Raw genomic sequence first — 23301 nt, 5'->3', positions numbered from 1 at the left:
ATACAGGTTCATTTTTTTTTTTTTTTTTCCTGTTGAAATTGGGAACTCACATAAGTTCTAAGCTGAGGATAATAATCTATTCCTGGGACAGAATTCTGAGACATATCTCTTCATTTATTATTGCTAAGGCTCAGGGCAGTTTCTGTTGCTGTTGTGACTAAGAGAACACTATGCAAAGGTAGAAAAATCCACAGTTCCCAACCTAACTTCTTTGAGGAGAAGATTATTAATTAGCAATCACAAGTATATATCATGGTATCATTTCCATTTTTCCAGGACTGAAGCTTTTTCAATAGTATTTATGCTCAGAATTTAAAAGCTTCAAGATTATCCAGTCTAACTCCTTCCTTTTCCCTGTGGAGTAATGGAGGTGCAAGGAGGAAAAGCAAGGTCACCCCGCCAATGGTGGCAAGGCCAAGGCCAAACGACTGTTCCCCAGATCACACCTCTAGGCCTCTTACTTTGTACCCAGCCATGCAGGGAAATATACAACCCAAACCAGTTTTTCTTACCTGAGAAATCTTCCTTTAAGTTACCCATGATTGATTCCTTTTTGGGAAACAAGTTGAAATTTCCCATAAGCAAATTCTTACCCTAGAAAGATACAGACTTTACTATGTATTTTAAAAACAATGAGTCACAAGTGGGCTTCTGTGTTTTCATATATTTTGTTGAGAAAGAAACTACTGGAGAAGACTAATACACAAGGTGAACAATGAGATTTTTCTAACAGAGACAACTGGTTCTCTTATTTTTTTTGCTGTCCAAAGAAGAATAACATTAAATTTTTTTGCTAAGTGAGTGTGTCCAACAGCTGGCTGCTCCACCAAAGATTTGTGCTCTACCTGCCATAATGTGAATGTTTACTGGGAAACTAGGAACCACAGTTCCCAGATTCCTTTCTGTCTGAATGTGGGTATATGACTATTTTGGCCAATAGGAATGCAAGTGAAGCCAAGGCATTATTTCCAGACCAAAGAGCTTAAGAAGAAAATTTTACTTTTCTATGTACTTTTTCACTTGCTCTTCTTCATAGACTAGCTGCATCCATAAGGGAAGCACAGCATCAGAAAATGGAAGAAGCATGCCTCCTGGAAGCCTCTAAGTTACCATGTAAAAGCTCACTTACTCATCAAAATGTCAGCACTGGGCAGTGAATGAGAAATAGACTTCAATTTTTTACTCTGTATCTGTTGTTTATCACTATGCAACAAACCACCCCAAAAGTTAGAGGCTTAAAATAACAACAATCATAGATTTTACTCACAGAACTTTAAGTTGGACAGGGCTCTGTAGGGGTAGTTGCCCTCTGTTCCACACAGTATCCTCTAGGGTAGATCTGCTGGGGGCTGGAGGGTGGACTTTCAAGGTGGTCTCTCAGATGGCGGGCAAGTAAGTGCTAGGAATCAGCTGGGAGCTGACCTGACGGCTGGAGGTCCGCAGTTCCACTCCATTCTGGCCTCTTCATAGGCTGCTTGACTTCCTAATGGCATAGGGTCTGAGTTCCAAGAGCAAATGTCCCAAGAGACAGAAAGCAGAAGCTAATAGTTTTTCAAACTTTTGGCCCAGAAACTGATACAATTTCACCACTGCCATAACTTATTTATCAAGCAGAGAGCCCAGATTCAAGGTATTAAGATGTAGATGGCAGTTTTCAATAGGAAGAATGTTAAAGAATTTGGGGAGCATGTTTTAAAATAATCAATTAAACCACTGTGATTTTGAGATTTATATGTTACAGTAGCTAATGTCACATTACAACTACTACAGTGACAGAAAAGAAAAAGCACCAGCTCTATAACTGTCACAGCTTATTTTAATTATAGGTCACAAATCAACCAACCAACCAACAACAACAAAATTTGCAAGGGATGGGGAGGCCTTTAACTTTTTCCAATTAACAGAATGAAGAGATCTTTAGGTGGCTTCTGCAAAACCCTATGATCTTAACTTCAAAATATACTTGCAGATCTCTTATAAGTCAGCATAATAAAAATGAACACTGCAGGATAAAAATGTGCAAAGAACATAGAGATGATCTGTAGAAGGAGAAATGAATAACCAATAGAGGAAAAACCTGTCATGGTCATTTGTTGGGTTGATGGCTCAAGATCCATTTCCCCTTCCTGATAAGACTCTGATTTCCCTGGAGAGATCATCACTGTCTCTCTGGCTTCTGGTTCAGTGGGATGTTAATTAGAGCACTGCATTCTTAGTCTAAGCGCAGGCATGTGGCCCAAGCTAAGTCAACTGGAACTTGAATCTTGAGAATTAAATAAAGAAACCAAAACTGTTGGGCTCCATCCCATTCTTGTGACTATGTGCTGAGAAGATCCAGCCCAAGGATGCTCTTCTATGTTGAGTCCAATGCTGAAGTACCTGCTTCATCACCTCCAGAAATGCCTGTCCTGACCATTCCTCAGCCTGGAGGATCTCCAGCCTCTCATTAATTCTGTGAGCCTCTGATGTCCTTTCCCTGCATTTCCCTTGATTTAACCCGCCCAGAATCGTTTTCTATCGCTCGTAATGAAAGAACATTGATGTGTACAAATGTTCATTTAAAACAATAATGAACTAAATACATATTAAGGCAGTAATACACAATTTCACTTATAAAACTAGAAAGGATTCTTAATAATGAAGAGTAGTATCCAGTTTTTTTCAGGTTTTGGAAAAAAGGCTCTCTTCATAATTACTGGTGGGATTGCAAACAATTTCTCTGGAAGGCAAGGTAATATATATAAAAAAATTAAAATGTACACAAAGTTTGATCCAGTCATATAAAAATTCTATGTAAAGACTTAACTGCAAGCATATTTATTGCTGTACTGTTTATATTAAGGAAAAATAAAAATAATTACATAAATTAGGTGACCATATAATGTATCATTCAAAAGGGAATACTTTTGGGAGTAAAAGGAGGCTCTATCTTTTTTTTTTTTTTTGACATGGAGTCTCACTATGTCGCCCAAGCTGGAGTGCGTTGGTATCATTTTGGCTCACTGCAAGCTCTGCCTCCTGAGTTCTGGCCATTCTCCTGCCTCAACCTCCTGAGTAGCTGGGACTACAGGCATCCACCACCATGCCCAGCTAATTTTTTGTATTTTTAGTAGAGACGGTGTTTCACCGTGTTAGCCAGGATGGTCTCGATCTCCTGACCTTGTGATCTGCCTACCTTGGCCTCCTAAAGTGCTGGGATTACAGGCGTGAGCCACCGTGCCCAGCCAGGAGGCTCTATTAATAATTATGCCAAGACAAGAAACATAAACCAAGCCTGTTTCAGGCACACTGGGATAACAGTGGTCACCTTGTATATGATCAGGAGTTAGTATCATTATTTTAAGGAATATAAATAATTGGTTCATGTGATTGTGGAGGCTGGAAATCCAAACTCTGCATGTTTCATAATGGTACCATATATCCAAACAACAGAATCAATCAAGCTATTAAAAATATGAGTATAATAAAATTATTTATTTAGGTCTGTTTCTAGAACTTTGTATCATTTCAATGATTTGCTTGTATATTTTTGTACCCATTTTAAAAAGATTACGGTTTCATGGTATGTTTTAATGTGTGATAAAGCAAATCACCCAATATTAGCCTTTTACAATTCTTTCAGATAAAATGTATAATAGTTTGTCCACTTTCCCCAACTTGTTAAATCATATAATACTTTGGGAAGAAATTCATGTTTAAATATTCTGCTTTTTAAGAATATGGAATTTATCTATTTTTGGTTTCTTTCATATTGCTTAGTGGAATTTTACAGTTTCTTTACATTTTCTGTTATGTTTATGTCTGGGCATTTTACATTGTTGCTATTGTAAATACTGTTCGTTCATCATTGCTATATAAAAGGTTATAGATTTTTGTATATCTATATAACCAATCCTTCTACTGAGTAGCTTTTTCAATTATAATTAGAATTTCATTACATATTCCTCAGTTTTCCCAGTTGATAATTGCATTATCTAAAAATAACAATTTTGCCTCTTTTTCCCATTTTGTTTTATTGTCTCATTACACTTGTTGGTATTTTCTGAATTAAGCTTGATAGTAGTGGTGTTAACCAGCATCAAATCTATTTCTGATAATGTGCCATATTGCTTGTCTTCTCATATACTTCTTTCTCTTCAATTCAACTCCTTAACTTCCGCTATTAACTGTTACTTATTCTTCAGATCTCAGTTCACCTCCTCTTCTAGGACAACCAACTCTGATGGCCTGGACCAGTCCAAGTCTCCCTACTACAGTCTCTTAGCGGATCATGTACCCTTACTTCATTGTACCCATTACAGTTGTAATTTCAGGCTTATTTGGATAGTGATGTGACTAATGACTGTCTCCTCCATTCATCTGTAAACTTCATGAAATCTAAGAACTCGTCGTATTTTGCTCACAATGGTATATCCAGTACTTACTAAAGGGCTAACATGGTTAGTGCTCAATAAGTAGTTATTGAATTAATTCTAGCATTTTATCATTAATCATGATACTGCTCATTTCCTGTTATATTTTATCTATTTATCTATTAGTGATTTATTATTGAATTTTAGAAACTTTTTATGGTTTTAATTTATTAACTGTCCAGAATTGGAATGATTCCTTGCAATGCTCACATCAGAAGAAGTCAGAGCAGCCATTAAAAAGTTGAATTGAAGGCTTGGAAGCTTTTCCTTTGAGATCTGCCATCTGTGACAGCTTGGTGTACAGTGGCCATAGAGTAGAAGGTTACTACACACAGGGGTTCCAACTCTCCCTCACCACCAATATTTGTCCCTCTGAGATTGCTTTTGCCAGACATTCTTCCCTTTGCTTCTGCGTAATTTTCTTGAGAAAGGGAATTCAGTGTTGGTTTTTCTTGGAAGCTGGTCCAAATTCAACAGTATGTTGAAAAACAAATCCTTGAAGTTTGGGTTATGCAAAATCATGTTAAGGGGATATTTTAGTAAATAACCACAGCTATACACATGGATCTTTCCACAGGAAGAAGTGTTGGAAGAAGGGGCATTATAAAAGTAGCTCCACATGTTAGTGTAAGTATTTTAGGGCATTCTTAATTTAGAAATCCACCTGTAGAGTCCCTGACATTAGTCACCCAGTCTTGGCTTGAAAACCTTTTCTGCAAGAAAACTTACTACCTCTCAAAATTTTATTGAACAGTAGGGAATTTAACGTATTTTAATATATCAACACTAAATATAACATCTTTGCTTAAATAGCCTCTATTACACACACCCATCAAGATACAGATTAAAATCTATAAAAATTTTCTTAAATTTTGTGGAATATAATACGATAAACATTTTTCTTTTGTGATTTACTTTGTAGCTTTTGTGTAGAAATGACAGACAAAAAATAATGAATAGACAACTAACAGAATAGGGAGTACAAATGATCAAGAAAGACAAGAGGGTTCAACCTCATAGGAATCAAAATTATGTACATTAAAATTATGAAATTTATTTGCAGGTAAAATTGGCAAAGATAGAAAAAAGATAATATCGATTACTTGCTAGGGTGTAATATATTGAGTTTGCTCATACACTGCAAATGAGAATGTAAACAATCACAATGATATGACACTGATCAAGAACAAAACTTAGTGTGATGGTTCATTTATGTGTTAAGTTGGTAGCCCATGGTAACCAGATATTTGGTCAAAGATTCTAGATGTTTCTGGAAATACCTTTTTTTAGATGCAATTGACATTTAAATTGATAGACTTTGAGTAAAGCAGATTACTCTTCACGAAGTGGCTAAATCTCATTCAATCAGTTAAAAGCCTTAACAAAAGCAAGCAAGCAAGAAAGAAAGAAAGAGAAAGAACGAAAAAAGAAAGAGAAAGAAAAAAAAAGAAAAGAGAAAAGAGAAGAAAAGAAAAGAAAAGAAAAAAACTGGCCTCCCTGAAGAAGAGGGAATTCTGCCAACAGACTGCCTCTAGGTTTAAACTACGGCATATACTCTTCCCTTGGTCTCCAACTTGCTAGCCTACCCTGCAGAGTTTGGATTTCCAGCGTCCACAATCACATGAGCCAATTATTTATATTCCTTAAAATACATGCACATACACATACTCATCAAGACACAGAAAAAGATGTACATATATATATGACATACCTATCTATCTATCTATCATCTATCTATCATCCTAGTGGTTCTGTTTCTCTAGAGAACCTGTCTAATATACTTAATAATACTTTGTAATATGATTTCTAAGAATCTATCCTAAGAAAATAATCATATAGTATACATTTGTATAACAAAATGGAAAAACCAGTAATGTTCAAAATCATTGAGAATAAATAGATAAATTATGCCATATATACCCATAAAAGGAATGAAGAGATGATATAGTCCACAATCACTGAAAATCATATGTTGGTATAATAGTTACTGATATGGGGATATGCTTATATGTGACATAGCCATAGCCACATCCCTATCCCTGTCTCTATTTTTCTATGTAGCTATCCATCTATATCTGTGCTGTCTAATGCAGAAGCTACTAACCACATGTGGCTCTTGAGCACTTAAAATGTGGCTAGTGAGAAAGTGGAACAGGAGTTTTAACTTAATTTTAATAAAATTTTAAAAACCTTATGCCCAATTTAGCTATTAGAAAACCTTTAAAGGTATTTGAAACAACTTGAGTATTTCAATCTGCTTTTTTTAACTTTAAATTTTATGAAACTGAAATATAGATAAGTATTTTTGATGAAAATTCAATGCCCAAGACTAGAAAATTTTTAACTGTAAAATACATGGTAGATTTTAATGTGAATTGTATATTCTGGAGGTTTTTATTTTATTTTATTTTTTATTTTTTTGAGACAGAGTTTCACTCTTGTTGCACAGGCTGGAGTGCAATGGCACGATCTTGGCTCCCTGCAACCTCTGCCTCCTGGATTTAAGTGACTGTCCTACCTCAGCCTCCTGAGTAGCTGGGATTATGGGCATGAGCCACCACACCCAGCTAATTTTTGTATTTTTAGTAGAGACGGGATTTCACCATGTTGGCCAAGATGTTCTCAATCTCTTGACCTCGTGATCCTCCCGCCTCAGCTTCTCAAAGTGCTGGGATTACAGGTGTGAGCCACCACGCCCGACCCTGAAGTTTTCTATAATGGATACGTGTTACTTTTATAAAGAAAAATATGATTTCAAAAAGAAAATATAAGTTCATCTTCAGCAGCAAGAAATAATAAAAATATTTCCAAGTATGACTTTCACAAATGTCCTGCTTTTCAGGAATATGAGTTTCTAGACTACTGGGAAAATGACATTTCATTGAGCAGTACCTAAAATTAAAGGAAATCAGTTTGGATACACATGTGGGAACTTGAGGACATTTGTTAATATTTCAAATACAATTATTCAACACATTTTGTGAGAACTCTTTTCTTGAGCCATGAATAATTTGTTATTATCCTGAATTTTGGCTGTGAGTTAATGTTTTCTTATTCCTGGGGGATCTTCCAGTTAAATTTCAAAAAGATAAACTGTCTTTGGAAACTATGTGAAACACTCATTTCCAATCAGTCCTGTTCTTGTGGAAAAGTCACACTTTGCCTAATGAAAGAGAAAGTTTGCAATTTTTATTGACCTTTTCCCCTTTCGTTTGTAATGTAACAATTTGTAAGTTATCTTTGAGGAAGATTCCCTACCAGGAAGTTTCTGGAACTGAGTTAGTCTGTTGAGTTAGTTGAATGATCACTCCCTATCACCATCTTTCATTCCATACTATGGGGCAAAACACTGAGGTTCTACAGGGATTGCAGGGATTAAGCCTATGCTATTTGTGATTTTCTTCCTACATGTGGTCCAGTTAACTCTAAGTAACACCCAAAATGGAAAACATAAACCACCATGCACTAGCATGGACTATGCATGGGTGGGTATTTCTATCTCTTTTTAATGACAAAGGTACAGCTATTATGGAAATAGTTTGAAAGTTCTTCAAAAAATTAAAAATCCAGCAATCTCACTTCTGGGTATTTATCCAAAGGATACGAAACCAGTATGTTGAAGATATGTCTGCACTCCCATGTTCATTGCAGCCTTATTCACAATAACCAATCATGAAATGCCCATCAATGGATGAATGGATTAAGAAAATGTACATATACACAATGGAATACTATTCAGTCTTAAAAAAAAAAAAAAGAATCCTGTCATTTGTGACAACATCGATGAACCTGGAGGGCATTATGTAGGCAAAATAAGTCAGGTGCAGAAAGACAAATACCACATTATTTCTCTTATATGTGGAATCTAAAGAAGTTGAACTAATAGAAACAGAGTAAAATGATAGCTACTCGAGGCTAGGGAGTAGAGGGATTGGGGAGATGTTGGTCAAAGTATTCAAAATTTCAGTTAGGGGAATAAGATCAAGAGACCTGTTGCACATCATGATGACTATAGTTAATGACAACATATTATAAACTTGAAAATTGCTGAAAGTAGATTTTTAAGCATTTTTACCATTAAAAAACAGCAAGTATATGAGGTGCATCTGTTAATTAGTTTGATTTAGCCATTCTACAATGTATACATATTTCAAAAAATTATGTTGTATACCATTAACGTACAAAATTTTGTTTGCTAATTTAAAAAATAAAAATACATTTAAAATATAAAGACAAGGAAGCTGAGTTTCAGATATATTAAGTCTGTAGTGACAGAAATGACGTGTACCCACATCTTCCAAATTCCAATGCCACCGTTTTTGTTTTACTTCAAGTATTTCACTAAACACATTATAATAGAAATATTTCCTGTGTATTGTACATCAGAAAACAAAGGAAGCTTTTTGCTCAACAAGGTGGATGACCACGCACATCTATCTCTTCTTGGAATCCCTTTCAATATTAAAAAGAAAAAGAATTTAAACGTACAAGGACTGCTAAGGTTTGGGTATTTGTCTCCTCCAAACCTCATATTGAAATTTGATTCCCAATGTTGGAGGTGGGGGCTAGTGAGAGGTGTTTGAGTCCTAAGGGTGGATCCCTCATGAATAGATTAATGCCTTACCTGAAGGGGGCTGTAGGGAGGAGTTCTTATTCTATTACTTCCTGTGAGAGCTGGTTGTTTAAAAAGCCTGGCACCTTTCCCTTTTCTTTCTTTCTTTTTTTCTTCCTCTTTTTTCCTGAAATGGAGTCTCTGTCATCCAGGCTGGAGTGCAGTGGCATGGTATCAGCTCACTGCAACCTCTGCCTCCTGGACTCAAGTGATTCTCCTGTCTCAGCCTCTCAAGTAGCTGGGATTACAGGCTTCCACCACCACGCCCGGCTAATTTTTGTATTTTTAGTAGAGACAGGGTTTCATCATGTTAGCCAGACTAGTCTTGAACTCCTGACCTCAAGTGATCCTCCCACCTCTACCTCCCAAAGTGCTGGGGTTACAGGCAAGAACCACCACGCCTGGCCCCTTTCCTCTTTTGCTTCCCCTCTCACTGGTAATCTCTGCACACACTGGCTCCCCTGACCTTCTCCCATGAGTGGTAGAAGCATGAGGCCCTCACCTGACGCAGATGCCCAATCTTGAACTTTCTAGCTATCAGAACTGTGAGTCAAATAAACGTTTTCCTTTATAAATGACCTAGCCTCAGGGAATAAGGGAATACCGAATACCGACCTAGTATTCGGTATTCCCTTATTTATTTATTTATTTATTTATTTATTTATTTATTTATTTTTTGAGACGGAGTCTCCCTCTGCTGCCCAGGCTGGAGTACAGTGGCACAATCTCAGCTCACTGCAGCCTCCATCTCCGAGGTTCACACCATTCTCCCGCCTCAGTCTCCCCAGTAGCTGGGACTACAGGCGCCCACCACCACGCCCGGCTAATTTTTTTTGTATTTTTAGTAGAGACGGGGTTTCACCATGTTAACCAGGATGGTCTCCATCTCCTGACCTTGTGATCCTCCCATCTCGGCCTCCCAAAGTGCTGGGATTACAGGCGTGAGCCACCATGCCCGGCCAGGTATTCCTTTATAGCAACACAAATGGACTAAGACAAGGACAAAGAGAATGAGAGAACATACAGCCACAAACAAGGATTAACACAAAATTTTCAAAGACAGAAATCTTTTTGAAGTGGTGACTTTCTTTCTCAGCGGAGTGGAGAAACCTATAAACTGTGTCAGGAAGAGATACAGAAACCAATCTGATTCTTCCTTTAGAACCTTGGAAAATCTCAGGATTTAAAACGGTGAATACAGCAAAAGATGTGGGTAAGGAATGAATCTGAGTATAGAGGGATTGACTGAAATCTTTCATGCAAAATGTTTGGGTTTTTAGGTTCTCTTTCTCTCTCCAGAGTTGGTTGACAAGTTCCTCCTGTACACAGAGTTTCTAATCAGTTATTTGCGGTCACACTGTTAAACGCAAACAGCCTGGGTTTACGTACATTTGAGGAAAGTTTTCAATATGAAAAAGATACAAACCAACAGAATAAGCAACCTGGATAAACAGAAAATACAGAGAGAGCCAAGGAAATCACTAAGAAAGTGGGGAAAAAAAAAAAACAGAGAAGTAGAGAATAGGAAATAGAGGATAAGAAATTTGGGGAGGTCAATCTGGGATACTGAACTTTCAACCAATAGAGAAGAGGAAATTGTCAAAGAAATAATGTAAAAAATTTTTCAGGACAGAAGGACTTGACTTGCCAGATTGAAAAAGCTCTCCATGTGCCCATGTCAATTAATGAAAAAAAGGAACCACACTAAGATAGATCCTAATGAATATTAGTTTACTTATTGGACTAAATTTGATGAATAAACTTTAGGACACTAGAGATAAATACATGATATGGAAAGCTTGTGGTGGGGGACACCTCACATACAAAGAAATGGAAATTAAAGTGGCATTAGACTTCTTAAACTAACATTGGAAACTATAATGACACAGGGCAGTGTGGTCATAATTTGGAGGCAGCTGATGCTCAACATATAATTTTTTGTGTATTTGTTTTGAGACAGAGTCTTACTCTGTCACCCAGGCTAGAGTGCAGTGGCATAATCTCAGCTCATTGCAACCTCCGCCTCTCCATTTCAAGTGATTCTTGTGCCTCAGCCTCCCAAGTAGCTGGGATTACAGGTGTGCACCACCATACCCAGCTAACTTTTATATTTTTAGTAGAGACAAGTTTTGCCATGTTGGGCAGCTGGTCTCAAACTCCTGGCCTCAAGTGATCTGCCTGCCTTGGTCTCCCAAAGTGCTGGGATTACAGGTATAGGCCATGTGACTGGCCTCAACACAGAATTTTATCCCAGATAAACCATGTATTAGTTTCCTGTGGCTTCCATAACAAAGCACCACAAACTGGGTAGCTTAAAACAACAGAAATTTATTCTGTCACAGTTATGGATGCCAGAAGTACAAAATCAAGATGTCAGCAGAGTTGATTTTTTTTTAGAGGCTATGAGGGAGAATCTGTTCCATGTTTCTCTCCAGGCTGCTGCTGTTGTCAGCAATCCTCAGTGTTGTTCCTCGGCCTATAGATGTGTCACTCCAATCTCTGCCTCTGCCTTCACATGGCCCTCTTTCCTCTGTCTGTGTCTCTGTGTCTTTATAAGGTCTTCTTATGAGGACACCAGTCATAGGATTTAGGGCCCACTCTAATTCAGTATGACCTTTTCTTAACTAATTACATCTGTGAAGATCCTATTTTCAAATACACTCACATTCTGAGGTTCTTGGAGAACGCAAATTTTGGGGGAACACTAGTCAATCACTATAAACTGTCACTCAAGTGTGAGGGCAGAATAAAGATATTTTTGGGCAGATAAGTACTGAAAAACTATCCCTGCAATGCACTGTTTTTTAAGGAAGTTACTGGAGAATGTACTTACAGTAAGTAAATGAACTAAGAAAGAGGAAAACATGAGACCAGCCAATAGAGAATAAGGAAACCAGAATTAAGAGTTCATGCAGATGTTCTCACTCATAGGTGGGAACTGAACAATGAGATCACTTGGACTCGGGAAGGGGAACATCACACATCGGGGCCTATCATGGGGGGGAGGGGGGAGGGATTGCATTGGGAGTTATACCTGATAAAAATGACGAATTGATGGGTGCTGACGAGTTGATGGGTGCAGCACACCAACATGGCACAAGTATACATATGTAACAAACCTGCACATTATGCACATGTACCCTAGAACTTAAAGTATAATAATAAAAAAAAAAAAAAAAAAAAAAGAGTTCATGCAGAGCAGAATGGGGAACTCTGGGAGTGAAGTCTCCAAGGGCAAGAGAAATAAAATGCTAAGTATTTGATATCTTAAAATATTTAGAAATTAAAATCAACAGTTGTTTGATAGAGCTGAAACTCCAAGATGAAATAGAAGTTCAATGAGAAAGTGAACATATTCACAGTCCCTTCTTGGATCAATATTGAACAATATTTATATAGTTTTAAAATAGCAACCCTAACTCTTAACAAAAACTTAAGGGACTATATCAAGAAGGTGAGAATGAATAATTATGCTAGATAAATTGCTAAATATTAATCATAATAGTCAGCAGATAATGTCTAAAATATGACATGAAATTGCAGTATTGGCATGTTATTTAGAAATAGGAAGGTAAAAATTGAAGAAACTAATAAAAGTATAATATGTTGTTTTAGTCCATTTGGGCTGCCATAATGAAATACCATAGACTGGGCAGCGTATGAACAAGGGAAATTTATTTCTTGCAGTTGTAGAGGCAGGAGAGTCCGAGATCAACATGTCAACAGCTTGGGTATCTGGCGGGAGCCTGCTTTCTCATAGGTGGTACCTTCTCTCTATGTCCTTGTATGGTGGAAGAGACAAACTCCCTCAGGCCTCTGTTGTAAAGGCACTAGTCCCATTCATGAAGACAGATCTAATTACCACGCCCACCCCCCGCCACAAGGTCTCACTTTCTAATACCCTCACCTTGCGGGTTACAATTTCAAGGCATGAATTTTGGGGGACATGAACATTCAGAACTTAGCATGTGGTAACTTCTGAAAAGTAGAGGTGGGCAGGAGAAGAAAGGTAGTGGCTATCTTTCATTATTAACTTTTTAGTATTTGATTTTAAAACATGTTTGAGGAAGTAATATTTTTTATAGCAACACAGATTAAAGAAATAGAATATAATACACATAAGAATTATCTAAAGAGTGTGTTAAAATGTAGCTTCTGTGTTCATATCTAGAGATTCTAATTTAGTCAGTCTGGAGGAACCTGTGCAGTGGTGCGATCTCAGCTCACTGCAATCTCTACCTCCTGGGTTCAAGTGATTCTCCTGTCTCAGCCTCCTGAGTCGCTGGGACTACAGGTACATACCACCTCGCCTGGCTAATTTTTATACTTTTAGTAGAGATAAGGTTTCACCATGTTGGCCAGCTGGTCTCGATCTCCTGATCTCGTGAACCACTTGCCTCAGCCTCCCAAAGGGCTAGGGTTACAGGCATGAGCCACTGCGACTGGCCAGGACCATGCATTTTAACAAGGCTGACGAAATTCTGATGGAGGTGGTCCCTGAACCCCACTTTGAGAAACAATTGTCTAGAAAACAGCCACGACATGGTGGGGACATCAGCTTGAGCTGGTTTCTGGTAGAGGTCAAGCAAATTGGAGTCTGTGTGAGTTGTATCCATCCCCTACTGGTATTGGGGAAAACAGTGTTACATGCTAAAACCCTGCTTAATCAAAGGTTATTCTAACTTTGAGAGTGAGTGATGAAACAAGAAACCTAAATGCTGATGTCAGGACATGTTGTCAGGCAGCTGTTAAGTCTTCTGCCCAGGCAGGCTGCTAACATTGGCAGAAACCATGGGGACAGTCACTCCTGTGTTTGTAGGGGGCTGAACCAGCCTGCTGCTTTAAAGAAGGCATATGCACAAGGACTGCCCTAGACCCTGCTCCACCATGCGATTAGCCCGTTGCTATGCAATTACTATGAGTTTGAAGGTGCCAGAGGTCAGATCCCAGTCTGTGTGGAGAACCTTAGAAATGTTTCCAATAGGAATGCTGAAGTGAAAACTATTGCTGAAATCTGCTACTTACCCAGCAACAGAATTGTCACCGTGACTGCAAGTCTACTATAAAAGGTTTAAAACGCCATGATCAGCCCTCTCCAAAATTCTACACAACCCTGTTCCTTAGCCTACCCTGAAGGCTACTGCCAACTTCCCAAATGGAGTCAGTTGGGATGGTTCCCGACTTCTGCTGAGGAGCTGCTGTGAGCCAGACACCATATAAAGCACCTTGATGTGCCAAATCGCACAAAACCAGTTTCACAGATGAGAAAAATGGAGGTTCCAGAAAGTTAAACCACAAGTCCAGCATCACATAACCAGCATGTGGTAGAACAAGTTTTACTCTTTCCATAATTCCAAATTGCATCCTGGACACATCTTTAAGCCTACGGGGCATCAGATAACAGATAAGATCATTAGCCTCAGAGCTGCAGAGTGTGGTCCATTTATCACTGCAAATGTGTTCACAGAACGGAATTCCTGCTGACCTGGCATAAGGACGCTCATGCAGGCACTGCAGAGGTTGCTGAACACAGCAACACTGCACAAGAGACGTGATGGAGCTCCTGCGAGAGTCACCCAAACACTGACATAACTCTGTGGCAGCAATGGATAGCCAGGAAACAGCCACAGCCAGCCACACAACCCAGCGGAGGGGATGAAGTGGTAAAATAGGGGGTTATAGGAAGAGAGGCTGATTTTAAACAAAGACCAGTTCTTAAGATGAAGTCACTAGTTGAAGAGTATCAGAAAGTAGCTGTAGACACCAAAGAAAGTAGTAAATTCTTAATCACAGCATTCATAATACGAAGGAATGTTAGGGACGATTAGCCCAGCTCCCTCATTTTACTGAATATGAGGATGAAGAGGAAGTAGACAGTAAGAGTTAACGTTATTTGAGTATCTTCCATATGTCAGGTATTGGGCTAGGTATGATCTCATTTAATGCTATAAGGCTGGTAAAAATTTTATCCCCATTTTGATGATGAGGAAGTCAAGGCCCAGAGAGATGGAGATTCATTCAAAGTGGCACAGCTAGTTAGGGGTAGAGCTAGGGTTAGGATTCAGGCACCTGATGCCTAATCCTGGCTATTTTTCTCTGTACCATATAGCCAGTTTCTCTTCCAATAAGAATGTGTGCAAACAGTCTTTGGAAGAACCAGGCAAATCCAGCTCTAAATCCCGTTTTACCCTGGATTGTGTGACCGTCTCTCTCTTGAGTTCAGAATCCCTTATTAAAGGAATGGAGATAAGGATATTTTACTCTTGCTTTTGTTGTCAGCATTAGATGAGATAGTGTATATAAAGTACTTATTATACTATCTGGCACATAGTAAGAACTCAACAGAATTTTTTTTCTCTTTTCTTTTCCTCCTTCCTCTTGCCTTAGGTGTGGAAGTAGTATCTATTTTATCTTTTTAGTATTTTACCTTTTAGATAGTAGTCATTATATGCTATATTGATTTTCCAGAGAGATTGACTATATATTTACGCACATATCAGGGCCCACATAGTGAGGTATTTGTAGGAATATGTAAAAATAATTTAAACAAATTTAATGCCCAAATGGCTCCTTTGCCTGTATTCCAAATATAAATAAGTTGGGTTAGCATTGGAGTCACCGGGAGCTTTACAAATGCTGTGTCCAGGCTGCATTCCACAGCAATTCCATCAGGATCCCAGGGGTGAGGTGCAGGCATTAGTAGTTTAAAAATCTCAAGTGATTCTAGCATATTACTAAATCAGAAACTCTGCGGTGAGGCCTAATAAGAAATATTTTAATTAGCCCTCAGGGGATTCTGATACACACTCAAGTTTGAGAACCACTGGTCTAGACACCCAGTCTTCTCCACTCCCTTATCTTCTGTCCAAACCCATCAATGATCATATCCTACTACTTTTAAGTATTTCCCTCATATGTCAACTAATTTCCATCCTGAGCACCATTATCCATTCTTGCCCAGATAACTGGTTACCCTGTGACTAGTTTTTCTTCCCTCCAGTTCTCTCTTCTTTCAGCAGCCAGTGTGAGCCACAATAAATGTCTAACCACGTCTCTTCTCTGTCTTCAGGGGTAGCCCATTACCTCCAAAATAGAATCTAACCTCTTCAGCCTGGTGCACAAGGCCCTCTGAGACTGGCTTGGGCTAAGCTCTCTATCCTCCTCTCCTATCACTCCTTGACTCCATTTCAGCAGTGGAGAGAGTCTACGGGTTTCAAGGTGGATAATGCACATCTAGAGAAGAAATTTGGTCAAAAGAAAATCCCAGGGTTCTGGGGCTGGATCTCTGGTAATCTTGCAGTGGGAGAGGTATTCTGGAAGTACAGACAGGTTACTCTAGAAAGATGGAAAAGGGTTCCAATTTAGGGAGGCTGACTGGAGCTGCACAAACTTTCAACTGTGCTTATTCAAATTTTCACCCCCACTGCTTACACTAAGATAAAAGATCTAGAAATTAGGTTTGAAATGTCAACTGCAGTTTTCCAGAGCTATCACAGGATTCTTAGTCATCTGTAATTCTGACCAGCTGTTCTACAGCACATTTTCTCATGTCACGTAAGGCTGCAGTGGGTTGACCATGGGTCATTTCTGCATAGAACTCTGAAAAATGGGTGCTTAATGCACATACCATGCTATGTGCATGCTATTCTGCTTATAGATCATCCCATATTCAAACTGGATGTTGTGGAATGGTTCAAGATTTTTTTTTTTAATTTGCTACTTTTAAAGGCTTTTTTAAAAAGGCACTTCAGCCACTCACCATACGTGCTGTGGTCTGAAATTTCCAATCACACTGGCCTCCATACAAGCCAATTTCTCCACTTGCCTTAGTGCACAGACACAGCTCTTTCTAGCTTTTGTTTTCTCATCATTGCTCATACCAGTTCCCCTCAATGCCATCAAACCAAACCATATTTATCCTTCAAGGCGAGTTCGTTCACTTATTCATCAAATCTTTATTGCATGCCTTTTAAGTTCCAGGCACCATCCTGGGTACTGAGAGCACAGCGATAAACAAGATGGAGAAGCTCACTTCAGTGCTTCTTGGGGATATTGACAAGTGAATGGGTCATTATAACTCTCCCTAATAAGGGCCCAGAGGGAGAGATCCGGGTACTAGGAGAATATACGGTGGGGTTGGGATTACCAACCCCACTGTATAGAAAGTGTTCCTAAGCAGGTGAGAGCCAGCCTGGAAGAATAAATAGGAGGTAAAGAGTGGAAGAGATTCCTTGCAGTGAGAACAGATTGGGCTGGAAAGGCAAGCAAAGGTCAGATTAGAAACTGACCTATAGAAACTCCTTCTAAGGCATGAAAGGATTTTTCATTGTTATTATGAAGAAACTGGAAGGAAAGCATTATGAGCCTTTAAGTGGAGACCTGGTGTGAATCCCATTTATTCTTTGAAGTCTTCTTCAATTATTTAAATTCCAGGTGATTTTTTTCCCTTCTTTGATTTCCAAAGCAATTACTGGCTGTACTTAGCAGCCTGACTCTGAATTCATGCACTGTATTTTTATTAACCTATGGTCATTCTCTGATGTTGGTTGCTGTCACAGCACACATTCAGGTATTATATTTTTTGTTGAATGCCCAAAATTTATTTTAAAGCTCCCTGTATTTACAGCGTAATTGCTCCTCCAACGAAACAATGCCACTTAGTATCACTCATCTTGGCTCTTACGTGCATCAAATTGTGCTGTGCTCTATGCAACCTCAAATGACCAGATATAAAATTAATTTCATATATTGATCAACATTATGTGGCATATCAGTGAAGGGGACAAGTTTCCCAGATGGTCAATGTTTAAGAAGAACCATTATCTCAGAAGGTTACCTAACTCTAATGACCTTGACTTAGTGCAAACTCTTCAAGATCAAGTGGAGTTACCTAATTACAAACAAATCCCTCTCAATTCCTAACATAGTCCTGGATGTGGGACAAGGATTTACTTGAATTTTGCATTTTTATTACTTAATTTACTCTTTTAAATTATGGAATGTCAGGCATTGAAATATGTATAGAGAATATACATATTTCATAAGGAAAGTACATCTTTTCCATCACTCAGTTTAAGAAATAAAACATTAAGATGATAATTGGACCCCCACTTTACCTCTTACCACTGAAAGATAACCATTGTCTTGAATCTGGTATTTGTCATCCCCACATATGCCTTTGCGTTTTCACTCCAGTTGTCAGTAGCCATAAACATTATGTGGTATTACTTCTCAGGTTTTAAAATGTTGTATAAATGATGTCATAATATATCCTTCTGCAACTCTTTCTGGTTCAATATTATATCTGAAATTTGTTTATGTTTGCAGATACAGCTCCAGTTTATCAATTTAGCTGCTGTATCATATGCTATTGTATGAGTAGACCACATTAGGACATTCACGTTGGCGTCAGCTCCTCTCTAAAACACACAGTGCTGCAGTGAACATGGTTGTATTTGGTTGCTGGCACATATATGTGAGAGCTTCTCACACATAGTTGTAGAGATCTAGTAGTGGGTTTGCTGGGTTTTAGGATATGTGTATCATCCATCTAACTAAATATTGCTACAGTGCTGTTTAAACAATTTACAATCCCATCAGCAGAGGGTGAGTTCCTGTGGCTTCACATTCTTGATAATCACGTCATTTTCAGATTTAGGTATATGATGTATTTTTCATGTGTATGTTTACACACACACACACAGACACACACACACACCCCTACACATATCAGAGTTCTTAGGGGAAAACAAAGCTTTACTAAATGAGTAGAGTTGAATCTGGAACTTCCCAGAGAGCAATAAATGGTTATTATAAAAATCTCAGCAACTTAGAATTAATTGGATTATTTTTAAATTATACAAATAACATCAGTGAGGTCAAGGAAAAGTACAAAATAGCCTATGGTATTATCCTATTAACATAGTCATTTCATTTTTTAATATAATAGATGCTCATTGACTTGGTAATTACTTGTTGCCTTAGCCAAATTGAATGATTTTTAAAATTAATTCACTGTTAGCTAATTTTACATTTTATGTAAATGTTCCAAATATATTTAGTCTTCTATTGGTGTTCTATTAGGGTTGAATTAGACTGTAGTTAAATAATAATGATCAGAACAAACTTCCAAGTCAGACTTGTTTTTATTTTAGCAATTATCTCTTGCTACATTGTAATTCCCAAGAACATCTCTGGTCACATAGAGTATCTGTGCTTTTCCGTAATTCTTTGCTGCAAACATTCAGTATACACAAAGCAAAGCATTCTAAAATATAAACAAAAGATTATAGCACAAAACAGAGGTTCATAAAATTAGCCTCTGATCACTTTTTTTTTTTTTTTTCACCAATTCCATTCTTTTGTTAATGTCCTGGTGAAGAGCAAGCATTAACTATGGGTGATAGTATCCTGACAGGTGGGTTTTAGAGGACAATCACTGCTAGATGAAATGTTAGGTTCATCCCAGAACCAACGACATGGGCATGGCTTTCCAGTTTTAAGAATGAGTAGAAGATATTCCTAGGAAATTCCAATTCTAAATGCTTTTAGAGGAGTCCAATCTGAGATATAGATGTGAGGAAAATAATGACAATCTTTTTCAGACAGATACATCATCAAAATCGATGCCTGAACTGTGCAGAGCTTTCAAAGAAAAGTTAACTCTTATAGGTTGGTTTCCCCAGTTCTCAGGAGAAATGAAATCACTCCTGGTTTGTCAGGTCTTCTTACTGATGTCTTCACTCAGAAAATTCTTCTCCTCAGATTTGATATGGAGAACAAATTTAGCATGCTATTAGCCAATTGTTTTTGTGAAAAGTCCCTGTCATTTACCACACTACCTCTAATAGATGATTATACATTCTGGTTAGAACCACATGGGATTATACATGTCAGTGGAGCTATCTTCTTTTCTCCTATGATGACCTTGTATCTTCACCATTTGCAAAATATAAAAATATTCACCGCTTTTAATGTCATTATATTTGCTCAAAATGTTCCTCCACGGTCTGCTCCTTCATATGCCACATATAAAACAAACACAATATTTTTGTCATTTTCAATGGTCAAAATAGAAGTCCAGCTCAGGGTGATGTGATAATAGAAATAAATGAACAATATTTAAGGAGAATCATAGACATAATTCTTCCTGGAAGAATGCTGGTACATTAATGATTTGACATTCCATGCTTAGCAAATTTAGTGGTCGGTATTAAGTAGGTGCTTGAAGGGGTGTGCAATATCAAGGTTCTGTCCAGAATCCTTGTAATCTTTCTTTTTTTAACATTAATTTCTAGGACAATATTCCTTCATTTTCTGTCTTCCCCTTCTTGGCCTCCCTCCCCAACCATTGCCATATGAGCTTTTGCTTCCAACATCAGCACCTACTATTCTTCGAGGACTGCTGTTAGCTACTGGACCTGTTTTAACCACATGCACCATGAGTACCTGGAGTTTACATTCTTCTTAACAGCAGCTCTTGACCAATCAATAACCTGGGAGGAAGTAAGAAAGTCCAACTTTCTCTTTATCCAATTTGCTAGTCTGTGTCTTTTAATTGGGGCATTTAGCCCGCTTACATTTAAGGTTAATATTGTTATATGTGAATTTGATTCTGGCATTATGATGCTAGCTGGTTATTTTGCCCATGAGTTGACACAGCTTCTTCATCGTGTCAATGGTCTTTACAATTTGTTATGCTTTTTGCAGTGGCTGGTACTGGTTTTTTCTTTCCATATTTAGTGCTTCTTTCAGGAGCTCTTGTAAGGCAGGCCTGGTGATGACAAAATCTTTCAGCATTTCCTTGTCTGTTAAGGATTTTATTTCTCCTTCGCTTATAAAGCTTAGTTTGGCTAGATATGGCATTCTGGGTTGAAAATTCTTTTCTTTAAGAATGTTGAATATTGGCCCCCACTCTCTTCCGGCTTGTAGGGTTTCTGCAGACAGATCTGCTGTTAGTGTGATGGGCTTCCCTTTGTGGGTAACCCGACCTTTCTCTCTGGCTGCCCTTAACATTTTTCCCTTCATTTCAACCTTAGTGAACTGATAAGCAACTTCAGCAAAGTCTCTTGCACATTGATACATAATCAATGTGCAAAAATCACAAGCATTCCTTTACACCAACAAAAGGCAAGCAGAGAGCCAAATCATTAGTGAACTCACATTCACAATTGCTACAAAGAGAAAAAGATACCTAAGAATACAACTTACAAGTGTATGTGAAGGACCTCTTCAAGGAGAACTACAAACCACTGCTCAAGGAAATAAGAGAGAACACAAATGGAAAAACATTGCATGCTCAGGTATTTCACAATCAATATTGTGAAAATGGCCATACTGACCAAAGTAATTTATAGATTCAATGCTATCCCCATCAAGCAACCATTGACTTTCTTCACAGAATTAGAAAAAAACTACTTTAAATTTCATATGAAACAAAAAAGAGCCCATATAGCCAAGACAAACCTAAGCAAAAAGAACAAAGCTGGAGGCATCATGATACCTGACTTCAAACTATACTACAAGTCTACAGTAACCAAAGCAGCATGGTATTGGTACCAAAACAGATATATAGACCAATGCAACAGAACAGAGGCCTCAGAAATAATGCCACACATCTACAACCATCTGATCTTTGACAAACCTGACAAAAACAAGCAATGGGGAAAGGATATTCATTAAATGGTGTTGGAAAACTGGCTAGCCATATGCAGAAAACTGAAACTGGACCCTTTCCTTACACCTTATACAAAAATTAACTCAAAATGGATTAAAGATTTAAATGTGAGACCTAAACCCAGAAAAACTCTAGGAGAAAACCTAGGCAATACCATTCAGGACATAGGCATGGGAAAAGACTTCATGACTAAAACACCAAAAGCAATGGCAACAAAAGCCAAAATTGACAAATGGGATCTAATTAAACTAAAGAGCTTCTGCACAGCAAAAGAAACTATCATCAGAGTGGACAGGCAACCTACCCATCTGACATGGGCAGAAAAATTTTGCAATCTACCCATCTGACAAAGGGTTAATATCTAGAATCTATGAGGAACTTCAACAAATTTACAATTAAAAGAAAACAACCCCATTAAAAAGTAGGCAAAGGATATGAAGAGACACTTCTCAAAAGAAGACATTTATGCAGCCAACAAACAAATGAAAAAAGGCTCATCATCACTTGTCATTAGAGGAATGCAAATAAAAACCACAACGAGATACCATCTCACGCCAGTTAGAATGACGATCATTAAAAAGTAAACAACAGATGCTGGAGAGGATGTGGAGAAATAGGTATGCTTTTACACTGTTGGTGGGAGTATAAATTAGTTTCAACCACTGTGGAAGACAGTATGGCGATTCCTCAAGGATCTAGAATCAGAAATACCATTTGATCCAGCAATCCCATTACTGGGTATATACTCAAAGATTTATAAATCATTTTACTATAAAGACGCATGCACACGTATATTTATTGCAGCACTATTCACAATAGCAAAGACTTGGAACCAACCCAAATGCCCATCAATGATAGACTGGATAAAGAAAATATGGTACATATACACCAGGGAATAATATGCAGCCACAAAAAACAATGAGTTCATGTCCTTTGCAGGGACATGGATGAAGCTGGAAACCATCATTCTCAGCAAACTAACACAGGAACAGAAAACCAAACACTACATGTTCCCACTTATAAGTAGGAGTTGAACAATGAGAACACATGGACACAGAGGGGGAACATCACACACTGGGGCCTGTCGAGGGATGGGAGGCAAGGGGAGTGATAACATTAGGAGAAATACCTAATGTAGATGACCGGTTGATGGGTGCAGCAAACCACCATGGCACATGTATACCTATGTAACAAACCTGCACGTTCTGCACATGTATCCTAGAACTTAAAGGATTTAAAAAAAAAAAAAAAAAAAAAAAAGAAAGCCTAACTCTCTTGCCTCAGCTCAGGACATCTCTGCAGCCTAACTTAGACGCCTGCGTTTCCTTGAAGGATTGGGCTTAAGCTGCCCTCTATGGGACTTAGCCTGAGATGACACCCTTATTTGCCTTCCACTCCTTCCCTGTCTTGCTTCCTTCCTTACTGGTTCTCCTGTGAGGACTCCCTCAATAACTCACATGCACAGAAATTCTCAACTCTGGGCTGGCTTCAGGGGAATCTGGTCTAAAACAGAATCTTAGAGAGGCTCCAGCCTAGTTGTCTTTTTAAAATTTTGCTTACAGCCACACCTCAAAGGAAAACAAAACATCTATTTCTTGCCT

This window comes from Piliocolobus tephrosceles, chromosome 2, assembly GCF_002776525.5.
Source record: "Piliocolobus tephrosceles isolate RC106 chromosome 2, ASM277652v3, whole genome shotgun sequence".
Lineage (NCBI taxonomy): Eukaryota > Metazoa > Chordata > Mammalia > Primates > Cercopithecidae > Piliocolobus > Piliocolobus tephrosceles.
This window is presented reverse-complemented; position numbering follows the sequence as displayed.